The 24,632-nt window shown below is 33.6% G+C and overlaps 1 long non-coding RNA gene across 2 annotated transcripts; it reads right to left on the reverse strand.

The window, feature by feature from the left end:
* Window positions 1-16,127: 16,127 nt before the first annotated feature.
* On the reverse strand, window positions 16,128-21,768 carry LOC110916781. 2 transcript variants are annotated; one of them, XR_004860537.1, is made up of 11 exons: window positions 21,661-21,768; window positions 21,157-21,256; window positions 20,929-21,004; window positions 20,631-20,744; window positions 20,501-20,565; window positions 19,357-19,805; window positions 19,084-19,233; window positions 18,845-19,000; window positions 18,370-18,462; window positions 16,464-16,865; window positions 16,128-16,407 (listed from the first exon to the last, which is right to left on the reverse strand). It is a non-coding gene; the product is annotated as an uncharacterized LOC110916781 (long non-coding RNA). The 2 variants fall into 2 exon arrangements; XR_004860536.1 differs by having other exon boundaries at window positions 16,128-16,865.
* Between the last annotated feature and the right edge of the window lie 2,864 nt (window positions 21,769-24,632).

The following is a 24,632-nucleotide window of genomic DNA, read 5'->3' on the forward strand; positions in this document are numbered from 1 at the left end:
GTACAAACAGAATTTGAGGACCGATTTCCATATACGTTTAGCTCAGGTAATATCTATAACCTACTCAAATTGTGTAGAATCCAGCTTGATTAGGCGACATAACAAGATTAGTTAATTTTTCAATGTTTTCATTAATTCAACAACGGTTACAATCCTGAAAACAATCCGACAGAGCTCCGCCGTCAGTCGCGTAAAATTTCACTAACACTAAGTCCTCATGTCAAACAATACCTTCGTGCGGACCTAGGAACATCTGTGCGGACTAACTTACATCCGCATGGATGTATACCTCCGTACGAATGTACTTTACAAACATCAAAACATAATCTAACATTTATAATCTATTACATGACACGACTCGATGACGTAGGCAACAGACATAGTGTATCAACACAGAAGGAGTTTGGGTTTTAGGAATACTTAAGTGGTGAAGTTTTCATGTTCTGAATCTTGCACGCTGAGTTGCTAAATCGAGGTGTCTCGCATTTCACATTCTGCTACAACAATATAAGGTTAATGTTTTTAAAACACCATATGGTTGTGGCTATTTTTATTTAGTTTTGCATCTATACTTGTTATGGGTGATCTAGAGTTTTTTTGGATCAACACGTACAGATATCCCACTGCATTAATTTTTAAAATTCATGTACGAGACCCAATAGGTAAAACATCAATACTCGATACACGTAATACCATATTTAAAAAAAAAATATAACGAAACGCCGATAGAAAAACACACACAACCTCGTATCCATTAAAAAATGTAACTTATGCAAGTTATTAAAGAAAACCACGGGCACACAATACACTCTACACACGATGTACTCTATGATACAAAAAAAATACTATATTTCAAACACAACATTGTTTTCAATAAAATCTATATCGAAAAGTCGAAAACAACAACCGCATACTCAATTATTTTTAAAACATGTAACACGCGTATTGGGTTATAAGAGAAAAATTAAATTAAAAAAAAAGGGAATTGGCTTGTAATAATCCCACCTAGACCTTATTGGCCATTAATAATCCCACCTCAGAATATCCCCCCCACCAGTCCCACCTTTCAGCTATTTTTCCTACAATGGTCCCCCGTTAAAAAAACTTAACGGAGTTAAGCTTTTTTCCAAATTACAAACAGATTTTTTAGGGCTTTTGATTAGAACGACGATACGAATCCATTGATGTAAAACTTACTTCGAAATGGTGCTCCAAGTGACTTGATTTTGGTTAATTGGAAATTTAAACACCCGAATTGAAGCGCCATTTTCATCGTTTAGAGCACTGTTTCGAGGAAAGTTTTACATCAATGGACTCGTATCGTCGTTCTAATCAAAAGCCCTAAAAAATATGTCTGTAATTTGGAAAAAAAGCTTAACTCCGTTGAGTTTTTTAACGGGGGACCATTGTAGGAAAAATAGCTGAAAGGTGGGACTGGTGGGGGGAATATTCTGAGGTGGGATTATTAATGGCCAATAAGGTCTAGGTTGGATTATTACAGGCCAATTTCCCAAAAAAAACTAAATAGGTAAAAAGTATATATTATATATAGTATAGAAGTAAAAAAAATAAAATTTAAAATTATTATTATTATTATTATGTTATATATATATATGACAAAGATCCGTTAGGAACCACCCTTTATTGCGAGAATCAATGTGAACACAAAAAAAATGCCTAAAAATAGCTAAAAAACACACAAATTTTTTTTTAATATTTTTTATAAAAAAATATCTACTTTTAGTAGCCAAAATTTTTTTTTAAAAAAAAAATTGGCTACTAAAAGTAGCGATTTTAACATAAAAAATATTAAAAAAAATTAGATTTTTTTTTAGATTTTTTTAGGTTTTTTGGGGGTTTAGTTTTTAGCATTTTAGCTTGGGGGGGGGGGATTAGGTTTTTGGGGGGTGGGGGAGGGGGGTTTAGTTTTTTTTTTTTTTTTTTTTTTGGGGGGGGGGGGTTAGGTTTTTTGGGGGTTTTAGTTTTTAGCATTTAGCTTGGGGTGGGGGGGGTGGGGTTTAGGTTTCTAGGGGAGGGTGGGGGCTAGGTTTTTTTAGGTTTTTTTTAGCTATTTTAGGTTGTGTTCACATTGGTTCTCGCGGTTCTCGCAATAAAGGTGGTTCTCGCATGAACCTTACCATATATATATATATATATATATATATATATATAGGGTCGGGATTTGGAGGAAACGGTAGAAAGTGTGAGAACAGTGAGAACGCTTATGGATCGTACGATTAAAACAATCTATGGACTAGATTGGCGCGGTGGCGTTTTCGTAAATAACATCAATTTTATTACGTGGACGCGCCTCATTAAGGGTAAAAGCGTCTTTACACCTCTATACCAAAACGCCATAATGATGAATAAACGCCAATACAGACCAAATCACATCGCTATATAAACAAGAAAATCCAAGACATAAAAACACATCCCCCAGAACCTGAAATGCCATATTTTCTACTATATACCATTCAACTTACAAACGCCAAAATCCCCAAAACATCAAACACAACTACTCCAAAACGCCATATTTTCTACTATATACCATTCATATTAGAAAACGCCAAGACACTCAAACATCAAAAGATTCCAAAAGATCGACGGTTCTTTCAGATACACTATTTCCTCAGTAAAATGCCAAAAATGTCAAATATCGTTTCTTGTATATTCAAAATATTATTCTACACCAAAGTGTCGGATAATGCATTCTTCTATGAGGTGCTGTGACTCAAATAACATTTTGCTGCATGAGATGGACAAATCATAAACAAAAAGATGCTGGAGTCAGACTTATGTCATTTTCTGTGTTTTGTTCTTGATGAATATTTTAATGGCATGAAAAGACGAATGACACTACTGAGTTGTTTGAAGATACATATTAAAAAAAAACTCATGTCATTTTGTCTTTCCAAATGGCCACAAAAACACAAGCATGGCTAAGCCAAACCACCAGTGAACATGATTCAAAGAAGAAAGAGACTGATGACAGTGAAGATTTGGAAGATGAATTGTTTTTATTTTTATTTTTTTAATTTTCTTTTTCTGTTGTTTGCTATGTATTTTTCAACTTAGAATAAAAAAAATACATTATCTTAATTAAACGCCAAACAATCATAATGCATATGAAAACGCCATAAATGGAGTAAAAACGCCAAAAACTCCCAAACTATAATGAAAGTAATTTGCAGAAGTATTAATTAAAAAAAAAGCTAAAAATGGAAAAAAAAAATGCCAAAAACTACTTAAACCCATTCAAAAACGCCAAACCTGAAAAGCTGAACAAAAAACAGTAAAAATACACAGTAAAACTGAAAAGACGGCTACTTTATTAATATCATTTGTTATGAATAAAATCCCGCCTAAACTACGCGCCAAATACATCCTATAAAGAGAGACTTCTCTGCACAAACAACTTATCACAATACCAGAAACAAACGTCATATTCCCTAGAAACCATTCACTTTAAAAACCCCTAAAAAAATTTAAAAAAGCCACAGATGCAGAACCTCGATTCTGCTATATTGAGTATTGATCTGAATGAAGTTTCACTGAATGGATTCTTCTCTGAGTTGGGTATCTCTATAATCTTTTGCTGAATGAGATGGACAAATATTCAAGACAAAGAGACTGATGACACTGATATGACATCATGTCACTTTGTTCTTGATGGATATATGGATGGCATGAAGGGATCAATACATTAGAGCAGGCGTTGGTCTTCAACATGTCATCAAACAAGTATATATCCACCCACCATAAAGGATGCCACAAAAAATAAGCATCTTCTAAAGACGACCGTTATGTAGAAAAATAAGGATCTACATAAGGCATTCAAAAACAGGTTCAAAACACCAAAAAGGTTAAAGTAGAAGAGGCTGATCCACTGAAGATTTGAATGAGAAATTAGATTATAATTTTTAATATTTTTTCATTTTCTATTGTTTGTTATGTAATTCTTTGTTGTTTACCATCTAATTCTCTGCTATTTTAAAAAAATTGAGTATAAAACGCCAAAAACTACAAACACCAAAACACCTGATAGTTTGAAAAATGTGAGAACGAATGCTAGCAAAGTACGAGGTTGCTATATAAAACGCCAAAAACGTAAACAAAGTATTACTGGAAAAATCAACACTAATTGACAGATGAAAATTGAAAGAAATAGTAAAATAAAGAGACGGTATCATTTATTTCCAAAAACATTATAGTTATATTAATGCCATTACATGGAAAATTGAAAATTATTTATCTTTTCAAAACGCTATAATTGCCTGTCACATTATAGGCCTGTATCCTAAATGGCAAAACACTTGATATAATAAAATCAAGAAAATTACTGATTTTTTTACATTAAAAGCCTGCATCCTGATCTAAAAATCAATAAAAACGCCAAAACAATACTTAAAACACCAAAATATTTACTATAGTTCTGATCTAAAAACAATAAAAACGCCGCGTATTTAATAAACGCCAAAAAAATGGAAAGATGAAGGGACATGCGTTAATAAAAAAGAAATATGAAAGGACAAAAAAGCCCCTTCGCCTTTCTCTAAGCGGCGTGACACGTGTTAGGCCAGGAAGCGTTCTCACCGTTCTCACACTTTTGAACGTTTTCTCCTGATCCCGTTTCTATATATATATATATATATACATATATAGGTAAAGAGTATGGTACAAATCTTCTTATCGTACATTATGTACGCGCTTACCACAGCCATACACGTGTCCTGATTAAATTTAATTAAATAAGGGTATATCAGACATTCTATTTGAACATCTGAGGGCTAATCAGGGAATTCCGTCAACTAGGAAGCAGATATGGAGTTCGTTTCGTAACCGTCCATTTAATTATGTATCAATTCAATTGTAGGGTTTTTGATTGATTCCTGTCCTAACCGCGATTTCTGAAAATGCTGGATTAATCATTTAGGATTCGTCAATAGGTTTATTAGATTGAGTTCTGGGTTTTTTTTTATTTGAAGCTTTTTTCATTTTATTAGATTGTATTGAGGGTTGAAGATGGGTTGTTTCTGGTTTTATTTGTTTGGGTTTACCATATCGCATGTGTTTTTTGATGTATCGCATGTGTTGTTTTAACACAGTCCAGGTAGTTAAGAATGGATCTTTTGTATAATTTCGCATGTTTTAAATTAGACATTTCGCACACAATGAAGTTTCATATTTAATTTCGCATGTTTAAGTTCGAGATTTCGCAAACCTGGAAGTATTTATCAAATATAGCTATTTATTTCGCAGGCTTTAATAATAATTATTTTTATTTTCGCACAGTGTGTTTGATAATTCAGTTCATTAATTGAAATCAAATAATTCAGTTCAATAATTGATTTCAATAATTCATATCAATAATTTTTCTTTTATTATATATTTTATATTTTTATCACTATTTCAAACATTCGATTAAAAATGGCAGATCTACCAACATCCTCTTCTTCTGAACCAAGTATCAAGCAGGCTTTGAGGCAAAGGATTCAGCAACAAATTCAAGAGGATCGATCATGTCAAGAGATGTTGGAGGCCAACATTTCTCGTGTAACAGAAAACATGAAGAGAAGACAAGAAATTCTGAACTTGCTATCTCAGATGCAAGTGAGTAGTCTTAAAGAAATTGCTGTTATGTTTATGGTGGATTTGGGTGAGAGGGATGGGAAACAGTTGAAAGAGTTGGCCGATGCAATAACTGTCTTAAGATGCTCGATGAAGATGAAAATGGAGTTTCTTTCATCTTTTGAATGAACTTTTGTTTATTTTTGTTGCATGTTTCAATAAATTCGCATGTTGTGTTACGAAATGGACTTGTATTTCGCATGTTTATAGTCACCTAATTATTGCATATTTTAATAATTCAATGTCAAACATGCGATATTAAACATAATATATGCGAAATAAAAAACACAAATGCGAAATTAAGAACACTAATATATGCGAAATTAAAAACACTAACAAGTTTAAATATTTAATATAACTCCATCATCAAACAAGTTTACTTTGGCTTTCCAAAATATCTACTCATCCTATCTGGGATTATCTTATCCAAATCTTTCATATATCTTTCTTTGTCTGGCCTTTTATCGAAAGCATTTGCCTTTTTAATTATTTACTGACGATGTACATTGTGTTTGGATAGAATGATTTTACTGAGATATATGTGCCTTAGGAGATGAAGTTGTGAATTTTGTCTGTTGTTTACTTCATTTTCTTTCACAAATCCAGTCACCCATGGTATTGTGTCTCCTTTGTATGTTTCCATGTGACGCATCGTAAACACTCCACAATCTACGCCGTTATTCTTTGTCCTCCAATCCATTTCTTTTCTTTCTATAACTGAGGTTGCAAGTTCTTCTATAGCTGGTGTTGGTTTTAAAGCCTTTTGTAGGTGTAAAACCAATACCCTTCTCTGTAACATAGCAACATTGTGTTAGTAGCTTTTACATAATATATAACATTTATATGAAAAAGTTTTTGTATTACCAGTGTGTCTAGTAGCCCCTTGTATCTTTCCTTAAACTCTTGTTGAGCTGCTGAATTGTCAATCAGCTCAATTTTGCCGGATTTCAAGTTGAAGCACAAGATATAGAAGTGGTCATCTTGAAGTACCGGAATAAACACCAGGTCAACCGAATCAAGTTTTTTTACCTCATATCTCAGTAACATGTCTTCAAAATTTGAGGCAAATATGTTTAGTCGTTGATTGTCTGTGTATTTCTCCTCGTCGTAAAAGATATCCGGCTGTATGTTATGTAACTAGAATCAAAGTTATGCAAACAATGGATTTTTTTTTCACTTGCGAATTGTATATATAGCACATGCGAAATTACAACAGTATGAGAAATGTTGTTTAACAGGAAAACTTTCTTTTATACTACATGCGATTTAGATATAACTAGCGTGCGAAATCATTGAATATGCATTTACTGTTATAATTTCAAATGCCAAAATGTATATGAAAACATACCATCATTGTGCTAAACAAGAAGAGTCTGTATGGTGATGATTTTCTATCTCTCCTCTTCTCTTCAAGGTTTAGAACATCCACAAATGCATCTATTCCGTTCGATGCTACGTATTGACCCCTGTAGAAGCTTTCAAATATAGATTTAAATGTGGCAACCTCAGTTTTTGATCGGTAAAATTCTTCTCTGCCAGCCATAAAATAAATAATTAATATTTGTTGTGTGTATATATTTTAGATGTTTGTTAGTTGATATAACTTTTTTACTTACTCTATGCCTGCAAACATAGCAAATGTATATCGGATCACACTCAATTCTTGAGTCAATAGTGCTTCGTGCATGTTTACCACTCTGTTGCAGTAAGGGGAACAAAATTTGTCTCCAAGCTCTGTACATCTTTTCTCAGCTCGAATTTTTGCTTGTTCTATTATCTTATAAAGCAGTTCATTTAACCCTTTTGGTAGAACTTGTTTTGCCTTTGGGTTTTTTTTGCCCCTAGCTGGGTTTTTTCCTTTATTTTCTTCCAGGTTGGGTCCCAGGCTCAAAAGCAACTCTACTGACTGCAATTCCTCAGCCGTTACCTGAGGGCATTCAACCTCCGGTTCCTTCTCAACTGCTTCCACTTCCTGCACTTTTTCTTGAACTTTTTGTTGAATGTTTTGTGTAGATTCTGCCAAGTTCACTGTTTCTTCAATAACAGTTTCGTTTTCCCCACTTTCTGCAGGCCAGAGTAAGTTAAGAAATACAATATTTTGTGTTTTTTAATTTTTTTTCCGAATATAAAGTGTTTTTTACCTTTGGCAGGTGGTTTGTAAGCGTATACACCCGGTTCCATAGTTTGAATGTTTGCAATAAGGGTGGCTGTGACTCCTTCATCATCTTTATTTGTCAGTGCTTCATCATCTGGCTGCAGTACACCTATAGATACAAAGTATTTAATTTTAATACATTAGAATCAAAATCGCAGGGGTATACATTACATCGCATGCGAAATCAAATTTGAATTTTTTGGCAGAAATCGCATGTGGTTTTTAGGTTTCGCATGTGAATAAAAGAATAGTGATTTTTTACATAATTTCGCATGTATTAATATTGAGTTCGCATGTTTTACCTTCTGATGCCATTTGTACCAAAACAGTGGAGATTACTTTTTGAGCCCCTTCATCCTGTCTACCATCTTCGTTTGTAGTAACTTCATGGTGAACTTCAGAAGCTGGATTTTCATGCTCTTCATGGACATGAGGGGGTGAAGTTTCATGCTCTTGAACCGAATCAATTGGCACACAAATGGGATTATTCCGGAGCATCTCATCCCACTGCTTACAGGCCGCCATAATCTCCGGATCCCAAAAACACTTAGTTTTTGCTTCTGAAACTAAGTTGTTCATGACTTGAACATCTTGAACTATTTTAAGGTACTTTTTGACATTTGCTTTCATTTTTTCAAGAGATTCTGTAATATTTTTCGAGTTAGATACTATCAATCCAGAAGTTAAATATAATGGAGTAAGTGAAATTAATATTTTTTTGCGCTTACCTTTTTGTTGGTTCTCGAAGCCTCTAGTTCTCGTTCGTGGTCTATGTCGTAGAATACCGATGGTGAAAGTTGAACTGGAGTGTTGCAATAATCCATCATTTTCTGTGCCTGTGTTCCAACTCCAAACTCAAGGTTCAACTGAGACATTTCATGGATTTCAAAACTGAAATCCATGAAATCATCAATGTTCTCGTTATCTTTTGGCTCTTCCCCGGATTCTACGTTTTGTACTGCACGCGCAGTCCTTCTTTTGTAGCTTATTGTGGTGTCAACCAGCGTTTGTAGTTTATACTCATCCGTTGAACGCTCTTCTTTTTCTTCATTTTCTTCTTCTTTTTCTTCTTCATTTTCTTCTTCTTCTTCACTCTCACTTGATGCCTAAACAGGCCCGTCATCTGAAATATGCTCTTCGACTTTATCAATATCCGAAGATGTGATATAAGGAATAATTGGTATTTCCACGACTTTCTCAAACAGTTTAAGCTTCTTGTTGTATTCATGCGTGTATAGAAGCTGTATAAATCGCAAGATCATTTAATTATTTGACAAAACAAACTAGTATTTTAAATATGTTTTATGAAATGTACTAATGCATACCGTAAGAAAGGCAACAGGTCCCACAAACTGTATTTTATAGTTTTTCCAGCCTGCTCGTGTACGACGCAAAGTTTCAAGTAGATATGTGCACCAATCTAGATTCTGTATTTCCTCAACAGCTTCTACTCCAAGCAAACATCTATCATTTGCAGTTGTTGCCTTTGTAATCTCCGCAAAGAACGTCATCCAGTACACAAGGAAATTTAATCTAAACAGGCTCCCCCCATCTCTTTGATTTTCCATTGTATCTGCAATTAAGCCATGGGTAATTCTCCTGTTTTCCCCCCACTGGCTGATGAATGTATTCCTGACAGCATTTCCCGGTTCTTGACTCTTTTCAATTTTCCTGCTTTTTACTTTTCTCTTATCGGCTATTATTTCAACCTTCTTTGGCCCATTTGGTATTCCAAATACCTCGTAAACTGTGTCCGATGTTATTTTTATTTGGTGTTTTCCTACGTTTAGCGTATCGAACTTCTCGTCAAAGTTTCTGGCTAGCCAATATGCCAATCGTGTCGAAATATGGTTGATATTGATATCTAGAATAGCTCCAAATCCCATATCCCTCACCTCATTAATCTGTTTTTTTTGAAAATTTTCTCACAATATCCATATATGAATTAGGTTGGCATCTCAGCAGTATCGCTTCGTTGCTGTATTTGAAGAATTCCCTATGTTCTGTTTTATGTGGTTTAACCTTTTCTGAATGTTTTTTTTTGTCTGAATCTTTGATTTCCTCTTATCTCTTTTCTTTTTTGGGGGTGGCTTAACAAAGTCATCCTCTTCAGAACTTTCTTCAACTATCCTTCTCTTTCTACTCTTGTTAATTTTTATCAAAGTTGATATTGGGTCTTCAAAGTCATCATCAGATTCTATTTCTACAAAACCGCATGATATAGTCAAAAACACTTACAAAATCGCATTTATCAGTTAATCATGTAGACTAAGTCACTAAGTGATAAAATCACATGAATGAGTCATCAATTCGCATGTGTCAGGTATCAATTCGCATGAATGAGTTATCAATTCGCATGTGTTAGTCAAGCATTACCAAAACTAGTCAATCTTTATAAATCGCATGCTTTAAGGATCTAAAAAATATAAAATCGCATGTATAATTTTAATCATAACCACTAAAACTAACTTATCATATGAAATCGCATGTGCCTTTTTATCAATTCGCATGTTCAATCTAACCTAAAACAAAAAAAAAACGTTCAACAAACAATATTTTATCATATGAAATCGCAAATGTCATACAAAACCCTCAAAAAAACCCTATATGATATCGCACATCTATCAGGTATCATTAAGAAAACTGCATAATGATGCAAAACCTAATAAATAACCATACCAGTCATAAACCCTAGCAAAATTGTAGTTGTCAACAATATGTAATCTTATAAAACTATATGTTTCAGTTAAAAGGTTAATAAACAAACAAAATCGCATTTGACTTTAAAGCCCTGTGTGTTCCACTATAAAATCGCAAATGTCAATCGATACATGGATTCATCTTCTTCGCTTGTGGTCTGTCGTTGTTTGCTTTGCTTCGTTTCTCAATATTCATGAATCCTAGTTGAAATCGCAACGGAGAGTAGCAGGGAACTTTTGGAGAAGGAGAATGCAATGTTGATTTTGGGTTTACGGTATGATTGTGAGTTTTTGTGTGCTGATTATCAGGGGTTTTGATCTCGCAATGGACGATTTTAACCTTGGCGGTTTCTTTTATTAATTTTAATTTGATTATTTAATAGTTAAACATGCGCTTTAAATGAGATGATCTGACGGTTGTGGTTGTAGCGTACATAATGTACGATTAGTGTGTTTGTATGTTAACCGGCCTCTCTCTCTCTCTCTCTCTATATATATATATATATATGTATATATATATATATATTATAGGGTCAGGATTTAGAGAAAACGGTGAAAAGTGTGAGAACGGAGAGAACGATTATGGATCGTCAGATGAAAACAATCTATGGACTAGATGACGTGGTGGCGTTTTCGTAAATAACATAACTTTATTACTGTGGCGCGTTTCATTAAGGGTAAAAAAGTCTTTTGACTTCTCTACACAAAACGCCATCTCATGAAATAAAACGCCATTAAAATTACCGCCTTAACCTACAATAGCACACACCATCCTAATCTAAAAACGTCATTAGATATATAACGCCAAACTTAATTATAATAAAATCCCGCCTAAAAAAACCGCCAAAAAACATCCTATATATACAACATCTAAGACCTTCCATTAAAACACACAAAAACCCAAACGTCATATTTAATATATACCATTCGTCTTAGAAACGCCAAAAAACCCAAACATCAAATATCCTCTAAACCAAAACATTTATTTGAAATTCGGTTTGGTTGTCGGTAGGGTTTCGCTCAATGTAATGGACAAAATCCTTAAATGAGGATATTGTCCATTTCATTGAGTAAAATCTTATCGACTTCTATCTTCTCTACTCCTATGCGGCCGTAACCCCAACTCATATCCTCATCCAACTGTCTTAGAGGTAGTATAATATTTCAGATTTCTTATCTTTTATCATCGATTATATAAAACCCTAGATGTTTTGTGTTAATTGATGTTTGTTTCGATCAAAGTTCGGGTTTTTATTTGGGGGTTTATGTTAGTTTGAAGCTTTAGTGTGATTGATTAAGAAAGTAATAGATAAGATGATCAAATCGGGTAAAATAATAAGACATTAAGAATTCAGAATAGTAGATAGTGAAAAGTTATCAGAAGCAAAATGAACTAGTAATGGAAAATTTATAGAGAGGAGGGTCAGACTAGAAACAATGAAGCCAATGCTTCTTAGTTACTTTATACGTTTTCTTGACTTGTGTGATACTGTGATTCTTCTGTTAGATTACCACTCGAGTCAAAATAAGGTTGCCATCATCATAAGGGTATGGTTCTTATTTCAGCAGCAGACGGGTATGGTTCTTACGTCTTATTACTCTATGATTGTTTATCTTATAGCTCAAGTTACTTCCTTTCTGGGAACCCATCGAAGAACCCGTTCTTGGAAATCATGGGAAATCATGAATCTATAAGTTGCTCCGATGCCTACAAAGGATAAATGGGTGCATGTAGATGATGAGGAGAAGATACAACCACCTATTATCAAACGGCCGCCCGGAAGACCAAGAAAGGAGAGAATTAGAGCAAATGATGAGCAAAGAAAAAAATATAAGTGTCACCGGTGTAGTGGGTATGGACACCAACAAAAAAAAAGCAAAAATTCGGCATCGCAAGATCAACCATCAACAAGTAAACGGGGAAAAAGAACAAGAACATGTGAAAATAACTAATCAAAGTCGAGCAATTTACTTTTTTCGTACCAAATGATCAAAACTTTGGCATTTGTCTTTTTCATTTTTTGGATATTGTTACATGAAATTTTTGTGGTTGTTCTTTTGTGATGAATTTTTAGTACCGTAATGGATTAAAGTTTTGGCATTTTGTTTTCTATTTAGATGATTGTCAATTGTATTTTTTATAATTGTTACTCTAGTTCGCGAGGAAAATTAATGAAAAAAAAAAAAAACTTCATGAAAAGATGCAAATAGTGAAAAAAAGACAAAAACTAGTAAAAAAGGGTAAATATGCAATTTTCTAAAGTTTAGTAAAATGAAGGGTAAAATAGTCTTTCTATAATTTAATTTTAACAAATTAAATCAAAATGGGTAAATTTACAATTTTACTAGTTAATAGAGGGAAAATATGCAATTTAATTTTTAACTTTATATATATATATATATGCAATTTCAAAGTTTTTTGCTTGGGTATCTATTTCCTCCTTTTCTTCTCTCCTTAATTCCCCTTTGATCTAGAGCACATAACTACATACAAAGGTGTGATTTTTTAAATGTTATATGGATGTGAGACGGCCCATGGCTTTATAGCCTAGTGGCATCTTGGTGGTAGGATAAGACTTTGAGACCAATAGGTCCTGGGTTTGATTCTTACAAGGGGGGTTTTCCCATGTTTATTGGGTTTCCTCCTGAATTGGTGTGGCATTATGCCTAGTGGAGATGGATATGATCGGGTGGTTCCTCTGGTGGCACGATGATACTCCAGTGGTCCGTCAGTGATACAAATTTGCCGTTAAAAAAAAAAAAAATATGGATGTGAGACGAATTCCTAAGCAGATTAAATGTTTTAAGTGCATGTGCATGCATGGTAATGTTGTTGTGCCTTGGTTATTATTGTTAAAAGAGATGTTGTTATCAACTTAAGAATAGCCTATTGATGTTGGTGAGTTGGATAAAGTTTAAGATATGAAAGGTCAGAGGTTTAATCCCCATGGTGTGCAAGTTTAGCCATTTGAAAAAAAAAAAAAGATGTTTGTTTCAAAAGAGGTCACGTATTGGCGAAACTAAAATCCAATCCGGTGGCATCGTAAGGTCAACTTCGGCGACAAAGTGAAGTCTACTTCGGCGCATAACTGAAGTCCACTTTTGTGGCAGAAGTGTGGGCCGTAGGTTGACAAAGAAGAGGCAAAACTTATATGTTTTGAACTTCACCAAAAGAATTTAATAAGTTTATCCTCACATGTATTAGAGCAAGTAGTAAATGGTTATCAAACTAATTTAATAATTTATTTTTAACTCGAGCTTACCAGCATAAGCTGGCCTTCTATAATGTGTATTTCAATAAGGTAATGAACTTTATATTTTAAAGATGTAAAGATTTTAGAGTTGTTAAAAGAGTCTTACCTTATGTACTTATGTATAGTTAGATCTTTAAATATATGATCCTCATCTAGGGTTGGCATATCGTGTATACCCGTACACGATAAGACACGACACGATAAGACACGATACACGAAATCCCATACACGAACACGACACGATAACTTATCGTGTCCTTTTTTTCAAACACGAACACGAACACGACACGAAAACACGAAAATTACCTGTTAATACCTGTTAACGAACACTAGAATAATCATGTATTAACGGGTATCTAACAGGTAAACAGGTATTAACATGTATTAACATGTATTAACGGGTATCTAACTATCTAACAGGTATTAACATGTATTAACGGGTATCTAACAGGTAAACATGTATCTTAACGGGTATCTAACAGGTAAACAGGTATCTTACCCACTCGATCCTAAGTGTTAACATGTATTAACGCTATACACGAACAGACGCGATAAGACATGAAAACACGAAACGCTATACACGAACACGACACGAAAATTAACAGGTTGTTTCGTGTCTACCTGTTTAGTACACGATACCTGTTAAGGTCATACACAATACCTGTTAAGATCGTGTAGGTTCGTATCGTGTATTCATGTATCGTGTAAAATTGCCAGCCCTATCCTCATCCTACTAAAAAAATCTTGCACCTGGTGTAAATCCACTTTTGAAAGGAACAAGCGGTTCACAATTTTTTCCATATGCAGCTTTCTTGGGGCAAACTACCTTTTATTGGCGCTGAATGACTGGGTATAGTTAGTGGGATATACTTAGAGTGTCCGTAGTTGGCGTGATTTTTTCAAAAAAAAAAACGGCCAAACACGTCCGAACACGCCAAGGTTCCACCCCCTTGGGCGTTTTTCGGCGTTATTTTCGAAAAAAAACTTTCCTGCGTGTTTTAAATCATGCCAAAATTGCAAATTGTTGGCCAATCAGATAATACCATGTGGGTTTAAACAGATAGAGATGGAGATAGCCAGAATTTTTTGCCGGAATTCGAGTGGGTTTGGGTTTTGTGGTTAGCCGGAATTTTTGCCGGTCAAACGAAGAAGGGTTTGGAGGCGGGTGGTTTATTTAACATTGGCAAAATGGAAAATTACGCCCCTGTGGTTTTAGTTTTCAGTTTAAAAACTTAAATTTCAATAGTTTGGGGCAAATAAGTTTATTTTTTAACTAGTTTAAGAACCCGCGAGCTTCGCGGTTTGGTAAAAGAAAATTTCTTTATTAATACCGCTGACATTAAATATTTTGATTTTATACACGGTAAAAGACAACGACGACAAATTGAAATACATGAATATGCAATGATCACAATTCGTTGAAAATCTCTTTATAAACCACGTTAGTTGTTTTATCTGTAGGTTTCCCGTCGTTGTTAAGTATTAATAGTTTGACCTCATCTCGTGTTTTCACCCTTGTTATAGGAAAGTTATCCACATTTTAATTTTAACAGAACGGTAAATAAAAATATAGATACCTCAGTAAGAAAAAAACATTGCTAATACACCTAAACCAACATTCACTCCCTCAGTTTTATGTTCTTCAACATTCATGGTGCTACAATTATGTTCACTATTCAGCAAATCAAATACCATATTGGTCTTGCTATAACTAATCATGCACGTCCAAAATAAACACAACCATAATCAAACTCCTATACCAGTTTTAACTTTAGATCCATATTAGAAAGCAAACATCCTTATCCTACTACTCGGTTTCTAAATGAGAGTAACGGAATGATAAACGAAGTTGGCTTTAACATTGGAACGGGTGTAATATTCAAATCATAACACTTTGAACCAAAGTTTAGCTATCTTAGTTCCAAACGTACAATGCTCAACCATTCTTTTCTTCCTGCAACTCAACCACCGATTGCAGAAAAGTAGCACAAAAACACTTGAAAGCGAAGTACAACTTTAAGAAACTCATATAATAACTTTATAAATAGGTTGTAACATAAATAAATTTACATATAAAAAGGTGGTGTGCAGGTGTACTAATTTCATCTACAAAAATTGTAATTATTTTGAGAACTTGGTGAAAGTAGCAAACTTAATGAAGCACATCTATACAACCTGTTGCGTTGATGCTTTTGGAAAAGAAGCAAAAAGATGGGAAGAAAGAATATTTAGGGATTAGGAGCCCAATACTCAGTTGTGAAGGAAGATTACTTATTTCTAATTGTCATTCATAAAGTTAACCATAAATGCTTAAAATGCTATATCATAGGACCATTTATCTATAGCAACATGATTTTTTTTAACGACAAACAAACTTTTTATTCATCACCCTAGGAATACACAATTTGCAAAGTACCAGCAAGTTACTTGTACAGAGCAAAGGCTCACCCCAAGCAAAAACCAAAATACATACTGTTTTACATATTAGGAAAAAACTAAAAGACACCCACTTTTTCCATGTCAAACCGCAGTCCCTAGAACAATGCTTGATCCATAAGAAGCTCAAGGTTTGAAGCTCTCCAAACATCATGTCTACGTTGGCTCTTCTCCCGGCAAATATTGTGTCATTTCGTGCTTTCCAAATGACCCAACATGAGGTCAAGAAGATCAACTGCATCAATTTATTTTTGTCATAGAAAACAATTAAGCCACTTGCATAGAACATACCTGGGTCGTGCTGACGTACATCTTGGGACCCAAAAAAATAAACTGAAGCCGAGAGCATGAGGTTTTCTTTCTTTGATGCCTAAGAGTCGAGTCACAAAATCATATGGCCCACTGTAAAGGAACTTGAAACTCCAAGAAATATTGCAAGTCTTCTACACCAGGCTTGTGTGCACGATTGAGAGAAAAAAAGGTCCTGTCACCATAAAGTCGAGCTACAAAAATTATTATGTTTGAAAAACTTACAACGTCACAACCACTTCCATGGACCCCACTAAGAAGATAAGTAATTGGTACAAAGTTGAAAAGCATTGCTTCAGGATCAGTGCCAACCGTTTGAAGTCACTTTGAATAATTGTCTGAAAATACATACCCTTCTCTTTTACACTCGATAACTGTAATGCCCTGTTCCAATGTTAACCATACATAAGCTTTTTTACACATTTTCCTAACTTTTTATGTGTAACTTAGTGCGCCAAATAGCGGCCGGTAGCTAGTACTTTGCTATTGGGTGAGCAGTGAATGTGACATGTTCCCTTTTAACTTAATTTCTTGATTTGACCCGTTTAAGATAAAAGAAAAGTACAAAACCAAAGCCGACCAATTCAGAAGTAAACGGGTCAGATTTCAAAGCAGCCACCTCTAGTTATAACTTATAACGCTATAACGATAATATTGTAAGATCATTACCAGCAGTGTTATAAGCATGTAGCATTGTTGTATATGCAACATCCAGACCACCACGTGTCATCTTCATTTTCGAAGAACAAAAATTCTGCTTTGTAATTTTTTCCTTAAAATGAGACTAATGTCATTTTGCTTATGATAAAAATGTGAAATAAAGACGCAATTTTTAACGCATGTGTAAAAAATTCGTAAAAGAAATTAAGTTGAAATCACATGTTAAACTATAAAGTGAATGTATAATAAAGTTATACTAAAAGCATAAAAGAATAAACCTAACTGGACATAGTTATATTCAACTCCACCATTTCTCAAAAAAAAAAAAAAAAAAAAAAAAAAAAAAAAAAAAACTTGGAGCTTCAGTGTATATTATATTAACATCTGATATAAAGCTAATTGTTATCACATTCCCTATGCTCATATAGTTCCTACAAAACTCTGTCACTTATAAAAAATATATGCGAACTAACCTAAAATAGTGCAAAATTCTGACCCAAAACATTGCAGAATTTCAACCATAACAGTTCATAGTTTTGACCCATAGTATAAAATGTTTGAGCTATGTCTGAATACATAATACTAATATATTTAATAACATATATTTATTACATCCAAACACACTAAAATTCTAGGATTTACATCCACATTCTTTGTATATATATAAGTCTCACATTTATCACTTCTTAGCGGGTCTAGAAAACGGGTGGGTCAAAACGTTCTTTGTATAATCTCTATCTATTAAACCTCATCATTTTCTTATATAGTAGACAACTCACTAAGTACCAATTATTATATTTCAAATCTCTTTTCATTAACTTTTATATCTCATATCTTGTCACACCTCATTGTGATTATAGAATAGATATATAAACCAGTCCATTACCCCCAACCTTTCATGACCCGTTCTGAGTCTTCTGATCACAACGACCCGAACCGACTACAACATGTTTATCCAGCTATCTATAATTTCTGTATTAGTCAATTTCGTTGAACCTTAGGATGGTTTAGAATGGTTTGTTTTTACTCGAACAGAGTTTGGTTGAGACTAATTATGACCCGAACTCATATATTGTTGCCCCTTCTGAACGGATCCTTGGAAATGTCTTGAGGGTTGTTCCATTAACCAAATCTACTATATTAGCAAGAAAAAATTAAACTATACCCACACTGTTAGCGACTACAGTCTACAATTAGAAGTTAAGCTACATAAGATAATTGTACTCACCATAAAACAACTTCATTGCTTTCCCAGAGACTTGCCCTGTGCTAGACCCATCATAATTCCACTTTGGGAGCTTATTTGAATTATCCACCGGACCTGCAAGAGTAGCCCACAAAAAAAATCTAAACACTTGTTTTAGTCAAATTCAAATTCCATTTTAGTTATCGGTTGAGCAGAAGGTTCCCTCTCAACCTTAGCCAAATTCTTGAAATACGGATCCGAAAGTGCTTGATACAATTATGCAAAATAAGTACCTTTTAAAAAAATGAAATCTATCGCTAAAAATTTTAAAAATATCATATTTACCCAACAATAAAATTAAATATCAAATACACCCATTTCATTAAATCCGATTTTTATAATATTAACATAAAGTAAGGGTATATATGTGATGTCATAATTATAAAAGTCAATATATATAATATTATAACTTTGTGTTGGGTATATGTGATATTAAAAAATAAAGTAAAGATATTACCTCCTCAGCAGTAGGACGATCTTTAGGCTCAAACGCAAGCATTCTTTCTAGTAAACGAAGAGCAAGAGGAACTGCATTCGGAAACTTCTGTGAAAAAGGGATCGGTTTTTTCTTCCTCATGCTGCTTAAGTATCTCCGGTTGTTCTCATTTCTTATCTGATCGGATTACATCAACATTAATAACGCAAAAATAAATATAATATATCTATGTATGTGTATTGTAAGGCAAACAAACAGACCCTGGCTATCGCTTCAGGTAATGGGGTCCCCAAAAGATCGGTCATGAGGTCCAACTAATACACCACATTTTCCCCCGAAAAAAGTGGCTTTCCGGTTAAAAGTTCCGCAAAAATACAACCAATACTCCACATATCTATAGCCGGTGTGTACTGCACAAAAACGATCAATTTAATCCAAGTGTTTCTAGCCGGGAACCAATACCGAATCAAAAGTATCACCAAAATAGATTAAATTTAAAGAAAAAATCCAATATTACATACTGCCTCGTTTACCTTAGAGAAAACGAGTCAAACATACACTTAATTGGTCATTGCTTTCAACTTTCAAATGCATGTGTTGACACCCATAAAGAGGCCCAAACTAAGTCCCTAACAGAAAAACCATTCAAAACATATTATAACCTAAACACAACTCACAAATCGTGTTATTTAACCACTTGGATTATTTATAATCCGATATTTATTTGTAGCTATGTCGATCGACCAAGCTAGCCCCGTATTGAGTTTGACACAAACATATGTCAACTCGTTACCCAACCCCCAGAACCAAGCTTAAGCTCACCTTTACCTGAATCGAGCTCAACTCATGAACAACCCGAGTTCAAAAACTGAAAGTATTAATCAAATGATACGCAAAGTGTCAAATAACCTAATAAGCAAAACATACCCATATGTATTGAGCTGATTTGCACTATTCTTCAGAAAATACCCGACCAGTTCCCCTAAAAGAAAAAAAAAACACTTCATTTTTAAACTTTAAGTCGACGTGAACATTTAAGGTATGAATAACGTTCCTGACCAGTTCCCCTGATAAAAAAATTACACCTTATGTCAAACATAACCTGACTCGACCCATTTGTAATAAAATGGGTCACTATTATTGTTTATTGAAACTGAAGTTACTTCGTAAATTAGCATAATAAATAAAATCACAAAAATCTTAAAATTTGAGAGAAGTCAAAGTTTGAATTCTATATGAATAAATTTTGATTGGTTGGTTCACAAATGATGGAAATTATGTACCATATTCTTTTTCTTTAGCTTTAGCTTTGGGTGGCTATGAAAGTAACAGATACACCTGACTCCTGTGATGGGCAACATTTAATAGAAAACAATCTTCTTGAGGGCTTGTCTAACAGGTTTATAGACTGCTTAGTGGGTCTGGTATAATTTTAATATATGATTAGAAATATTAGTTGGTGATCTTTTGTCTTGCATATGAATAAGGTGTGATTTTTTTATTAATTATTAGTTATGCTATATTTTTTATAGTACTCTTCAGAATCTGAATAAGGTGAGTTATTATCTTAACAAAAATATTTGGTCAAACTTTACTAACTTCCCACTTAGTGTAGTCAAACACTATACTCATCAACATATTACATACCAAAAAGCAATGCAAAACATTTATCCAAACCTTGAGATGTTGTGAGCTTCAGAACTCAAACCAACAGTAGTTGCATCTAAGCCAGTCAACCATCCCTACAAACAAAAAACATCCAATCACAAACAATGCAAATAAAATCCCACCACTATTCTCGCTATACCTTGCGCAGATTCGCTTGAGGCGAGTAAGTATATTCGTGAGTCAATAAATTAATCACAGCAGTAATCTTATCATGATCTCCAGTCATTGTCAAATTCTTCACAATTCCTTCAACCTAACCAAATACCACAAAACTCACCAACACTATCCAAAACTAAACAATAACTAATAAAATGAACACATCATACTGCAAATCCAATCAAAACAACCAAAAATGACCCCTAACCTCAATATGATGTAACTTCAACCAATAATATGATGTAAAGCCATTGAAACTGTAATCATCAAATAATACATACCTGGTATAAAGAAGTGGGTATTTAGTACCAGCACAACACCGTCTATGATCATCGACCTTCTCGCCATCCGGCTTTACTAATAGAGGAAAGCAAGACCAGTTTGTGTTTGTAACAAATTAAGATCGTAGACACAACAAAAGTCTAGGTAGGTTACTGTAGTAACTAAGCCTATGTTTTTAACATTCATTTTTTCGTAAAAAAGTTAACTTATATGCATTAAAGACATACCTTAACTCAGGCAAGCCTGGCAGCAAGCCCAGACCTGACAAATAGCATTCCCACTACCGGCACAATACCGGTTATGATCATCGACCTTCTCGCCATCTAGCTGTGAATAAGATGTGTAAAAAACGGTAAATATATATTTTTTTACTTTCTAGTTGTGTAAAAAAACAAAAACACAATGTAAAAAATCGAAAGATCTTGCTTCAAAGATTAACAATAGTTGCTCTGAACATTGGAGAAGAAACTGTCATGACATGTAAATTGGGTCATTCAATACCTCTAAATTCATATACATAAAAAAAACCTAGATCTAATATCTTTAATTAACATAACCATATCTAAAAAATGAACAGAATAAATCTAATCTCTTTAACACAAGTTCGTTGACCTTGAAATCATACCAATTACCGTTATTTTTCGATGATTGATAACAAATAAACATAGATTAAAAACGAATCATGAAAGAATGTTAGGTTTAGAGCAGTCTAGATCGAGAAACAACTTAACCTGTATGTATATAAGATGCAATGGATGCGATTTCTGAATCGGCGTAAACAGGTGCGATGCAATGGAGGATTTTGGGTTTTCTCAATGGAACGGTTGAAAGAAGCATCCATCTGATTCTTAGGGTTTGAGTAGGAAGGGAAAATAAGAAGGAGAAATAAGATGCATCGTATGAGAGACGTGGGAGAGGAGAAAAAGATTGAAACTTCATTAATGCAAATTGGAAAGAAGATTTGATTACCTGATGCCTCCATGAATCGATTGCTGCCAAATAAATTCCATTATACTGCAATCGAAAATCTGAAATAAGAATCCCAGATTCTCAAAGAATGATACGGAGCTGGCGATTTTAGGGTTTGGCACAGAACGATGGAGATTTCATTAGGGTTTGGCAAAGAACGATGGAGATTTCATATTTTTAGAAACCTTGAACTGATTGAATTTTTAGAAATCTTAAATTGATTGAAGAGAGAGTGTGGATGAAGGTAAAGAGGGGAAAAACCAATTGCCGCTCAAAAAGAATTCTCTGGCTTATAAGCCATGCCACCTCATGAAAATGATTGGCCAAGAATAGGCCATGTGGCAAAAATGAATTCTTTTAGTATAGTAGATAGATACTAGTATTGTAATTTTTTTATTTAATGAAATATTATTAGTTTTTAATTTAAAAAAATTAATATTTGTGTAATGATTGTTTGGGGCATTATTCAACTACGTCCCTTTTGTAAAAACGCCCAATAATGTCCCCTTGCTGACTGGACTGCCACATGGCGGAAAACGCCCAAGGGTAGGGGCATTATTCACTAAACCACTACACATGGTCTTATGGTGGAGCGATTTTTCTGAACATCAGAATTATATTATATTAAATTAAATTACATTAGGTTTCGCTACATCACAAGGAGTAATTGTGAGAAATAGTCATTCTAGAACAATCATTTGATCTATTTCGTTCTTTGACTGCTCTGCTACCCCAAAGAAATGAAGAGCCTTGTTTTTGCTCTTCCAATTCAGGACGACTTATTTCGTCGGTTGGTCCAACCAAGAAAGACATGGGAATTTTGGGCGTCAAATATGGAACAGAAAACTCTCTCCTTTTATAGCTCTCGGGCCTATTCTATTCATTACAGGAGAAAGTCATTATCCACAGTTGCCTCACCTCTGCATTTAGCCCCCCCTACATTAAACAACTTTCATTTTGTGTTTAATTATAAAAATATCATTGATACTCACAAATTTAACTTTTTTATTATGACATCTAAGTAATTTACTCATTTTTAAGAGTCATTTGTAACTTGAATTTTAGTAAATTTATCAAGTTTCCCCTAAACTATAATAAAGTTATTTTTACCATTTCTAAATCGCTTTACGCTACAACCCCCGAATTTTAATAAGATTATCACTTTAAGTTTAAACGAATTTTCCAATACGATATCATGATTTTGTTTACATGTTTGATCCTTTTATATAAACTTTCAAATAATATTAGCGGTTACAAATATCACACTAGACAAATATTTTATTTTGTTTTATGTTTTGACCACAAAGTTTTTGATTCTTATACTTTTGGCCCTTCAAATTTTGTTAGTTTTTTTTTTTAATTTTTAACCAAATTAAATTATTACCCCTTGAATTTAAAAAAATTTATCAAGTGACCCTTAAACTTTAATAAAGTTATTTTTACCCTTTTTAAATCTCTTTACTCTACAACCCCCGAACTATAATAAGGTTACCACTTTAAGTTTTAAATGAATTTTCCAATACGATGTCATGATCTTTTTACATATTTTTTATACTTTTATATATAATTCAAATACTATTAATGGTGCACATTAGTTATTTTTATCTGCATTTTGAAATTAATATTTATAACATTAGTTTTAAACTGACCGGTTGCTTTAAATGTTTTCTTAATTTATAGTTTTTCTTTAAACCGCCTAACACTCATATTTTTACCATTGTTACATGCTTTTTAACCTATGCTTAACCGACCCAATGCAACATGTTATACTCTATATTAAAAAACAACATTTGGATGGTTGTTTGTTCGGAGGAAGTGATGCTAACGCTGCAGAGGCTTAAAATTAGAATTCCTTGGGGGTCTGCGTGGCCAGAGGATAGTTAACGGTGGTGGCGGAGTTTGCAAGATTTAAAATTCTTGCTATTGAGTTAAAAGTCGGAAAGATTGAGAAGAAAAAAGTAGTCGTCTTATTTAAAGATGGGTAAAATCTCAACTAGAAGAACCAATATATCCACATATTTGGATCTGGATTAACTTGTAACGTGGATTTGTTTCATATTTCAACCAACGGTTTAGTTTTTAATGTAAAAGTGTTAGATTGTTAGTAGTCAATGTTAGATTGTTAGTAGTCCCGTAGTTACGACGATAAAAGTAAAGTTAGATGCATAATTAGATGTTACATTGTTAGTAGTCCCGTAATTATGAAATATGTATATTAAAATGTTCTTTTGTACTTAATTTTTTTTTCAAAGTAAATTATAAAGTTAATGAAGTGCTTACATTGCTTATGATGGATATCTTTGGGCTTAAGGTCTTCTTTGATTAGGATATAAGCGACTCATGCTGATAACGTATTATAATATAACAAGGATTAACACAAGTTTAGTGTTAAAACTTTACGAACTTTAGGAATGTTATAAGAGAATTGTATAACTTATCAAAGTATATACATGAGGTGCATTTTCTCTTCTACCTTGAGCTAGTATTTATACTACAAAAAGATTAACTATTTGGTAGACAAGGTTAATTATTTGGTAGATAAGATTAACTATTTAGTAGACAAAGATATCCCTAAGTTTGACAAAGAGTTCATCCACTTGTGTGGTAACTCTAGAGGTAAATCTTGATGTTCATGGTAAATCTTTAATAATATTCATAACACAAAGAACCATATGTATGTATTTAGTACTGGGTTTTATAAGTAGTTTTATGTTATTGTATTGAGAATATCTAA

Source organism: Helianthus annuus, chromosome 1 (assembly GCF_002127325.2).
Source record: "Helianthus annuus cultivar XRQ/B chromosome 1, HanXRQr2.0-SUNRISE, whole genome shotgun sequence".
Classification (NCBI taxonomy): Eukaryota; Viridiplantae; Streptophyta; class Magnoliopsida; order Asterales; family Asteraceae; genus Helianthus; species Helianthus annuus.